Here is a 3,175-nt window from a genome sequence, read left to right on the forward strand (position 1 = left end):
TAGTCCAACAGTCCGTCCAAAGTATATAGTCCGGCTGTCCGGATACCCCCTTATCCAGGACTCCCTTAGCTGCCCTCGCCGCGGCTCTGGCTATCCGCGCCAGCGCTACCCCTTTGCCGCAGCATGCTGCTCCGGCCGACCGGCCTCACCCCCGCGTGCTGGGCGCCTGGGTGCGCCCGCACCCGATAACAACAGCCCTGCTAGGCCCTTGTGTCGTTGCCATATGGGGCCCATGCCCCTTTTAATTAAAAAAGAAGGAAGATAGAATAAAAATAATAATTAAATTAATGAATTAATTAATAGGTTAATTAATTAACTTAAACCTAATTAGTCTAATTAACTTGTTAGTTATTTAAAACAGCCAATGACAGGGGCCCCACCCCCTGTTGACCAGTCAAGCGTTGACAGGTTAACTGGGATCCCCTGGCCCACCTGTCAGCCACTGGGTGCACTTCTGTGTAACCTGTGCTGGTTGCATCTAGCATTTAACCTTATTTCAAATTAATTTAATTGCAGAATTTCTTTAAAACTTTAGAAATTCGTAGAAAATTAACCATAACTCGGATGAAAATATTTTCTACATGAAAGTTGCCACAACGACGAGACGAATCTGAACATGCGGTCCGTTTGTCCGCCACGCGTCCCTAGCATAGCAAACGTTGAACTTTTCCCCTCCGGTTCATTTGTCTGACACACGTCCAGAACCGGGAAAACCTTCCCGGATGTTTCCCCCTTCGCCAGTATCGCCTAGCACTGTGTTAGAACACCTCTAGGCCCGCTTATTATCTTGTTATGCTTATGTTTGTGTGTATTTAATATTTCTTGCCCCTCTTTTCTCCGGTTGACCCCGAGACCGATGTTAATGTCCCTGTGATTGACTACATCACCGATGACCCTTCTACCCCTTTTCAGCGGAGCTTCCAGGCAAGCCCCCCCCCCTCATTGATCATCTCGATATCGCCCATTCCATTCTCTCATGCTTGCATTAGATTTTGCTACTGTAATTGATTGCTCCTATTCTTATGCATAGCTTGCTTTTGTCACCTGTTGTTGTACCTTACTTGCTTATCCTAAACTGCTTAGTATAGGTTGGTTAGTGATCCATCAGTGACCCCCACCTTGTCCTTGTTGCCCCTGCTTCATCATTGACGACTCGATCAACGTGATCGACGACCAGAGCCCGACACTTCTCATCACATCACACCCCTTTTTTGTTGCTCGACTCTGTAGAGTTACCATCGAGTGCCAAGGGTGGTACCTCATACATCACTCCTGAAGAGATCTCTGTAGTGTATCTCTTGGTTCGTAGTCATCGAGGGAGATTCTTCCTTAACCACTTTCGATACGAATCTGTCGTGCAACCCCTCAAGTGTGAACCTCGAGGATGGTTCCTCTTACGTTCACCTTGATGATTACATCGAGTGGAATCCACCGAGGGTGATTCCTCGGGTTTTCCTCTTGATGTTTGGACACAGGGTTACCTTGACTTTACTTGAGACCATTGATGAAGCTAGGTCGGCCCTGAGGGGTACCCGTGAGTTGATGTGAAAGTCGGGTGGGCCCGTAGAGCACCCGCGAGTTTTCCACGTGGCACGGCCGGGCAGTTTGGGCCCTTGTCGTAAGTCCACGAGACGGGGCGACGGAGTCACATTATCGTGAGTGTCTGCTCATTTCCGCGAGCCCAAATGGAGTAATGGTTTGGGTATTTGTTCTAAGTTGGCCTTTGTCCTTTACGCACTAACCACCACGCAAGAATAGTTATGGGCCTCGGTGTCGCAGTATCAGCCGAAGCTTTGTCAGACGTCCAGTTCAGCAGTGCAGCACAGCTGGGCCGGCACAATCCTGTAGTGGTGGAGCCTGGTCCGCCCTGCTCGCAATGACCCGGAGTGCAACGGGCGATGGGCCCAGACCCCAGAGTGCTTAGGAGGTAGACCGGCGGGGACCTCTTTGCTGAGCCTAGGTAGGGCTGCAACGTGTTGATCTTCCGAGGCCGGGCATTGACCCCAGAAAGGTGTGTCCGGCCAGAGTGATCGAGCGTGTTGGGTAACGTGGTGCACCCCTGCAGGGAAGTTATATATATATTCGAATACCGTGTCCACGATAATGGACGTTCAGACTTATATCCTGATCTTATATAACTAGAAATGGATACTTGAGTTATGTGATGGATATGTGGCTCCGAGATTGCTTTCTCGCAGGGAGTCGAGGAAGGATCTCTGGGCGTTGATGCAACATGCTTGTTAAATATTAAAATGCTACTCTTTACTCTTCTACATGCTGCAAGATGCTTGGAGATGCTACTCTTCGATAGGCTAGGCCTTCCCCCCTCTATTCTGGCATTCTGCAGTTCAGTCTATAGATACAAACCTTCCATTTGATACCAATGCATACTTAGTATAGATCTGATGATTGCGAGTACTTTGGATGAGTACTCACGGTTACTTTGCTACCCCCTTTTACCCCTTCTTTCTTCTTTCTGGTTGTTGCAACCAGATGGTGGATCCTCGGAGCCAGATGCCACCACCGATGGATACTACTACATGGAGACTGCTGACGACCAGGAGTAGTTAGGAGGTCCCATGCAGGAGGCCTTGCCTCTTCAATCGTGTTGCTTTTTGTGTTAGCCTTCTTAAGGCATCCCTGTTTAACTTATGTTTGTGCTCAGATATTGTTGCTTACGTTGACTCTTGTTATCGAGCTTGTATTCGAGCCCTCGAGGCCCCTGGCTTGTAATATAAAGCTTGTATTATTTTATTTGTGTCTAGAGTTGTGTTGTGATATCTTCCCGGGAGTCCCTGATCTCGATCGTACACATTTGCGTGTATGATTAGTGTACGATTGAATCGGGGGCGTCACAAGTTGGTATCAGAGCTGACTGCCTGTAGGAACCCCCTTTCCAACTCCTTGGCCGAAGTTGAGTCTAGTCATTGAAAAACTATTTTTACTAACATGGTTGTGTGGCTTACGGGTCCACGTCGCCATTGGGTGGTATTAGGATCTTTTACTCATCGTCTATACTCTGGGACTCTGATCACTCTTCTATTGGGATTAAATGATTTTTTTAACTCTAACTGTAGGATTTCGTAAATACTTTCTTCCGGAGAGCCCCTCACTTCAGATGATCTTTTACTCCTCGCTGCCGCTCGCCCGCGGTCACCCAACACCTGCGCCCGCC

This window comes from Triticum aestivum, chromosome 7B, assembly GCF_018294505.1.
Source record: "Triticum aestivum cultivar Chinese Spring chromosome 7B, IWGSC CS RefSeq v2.1, whole genome shotgun sequence".
In the NCBI taxonomy this organism is placed as follows: Eukaryota; Viridiplantae; Streptophyta; class Magnoliopsida; order Poales; family Poaceae; genus Triticum; species Triticum aestivum.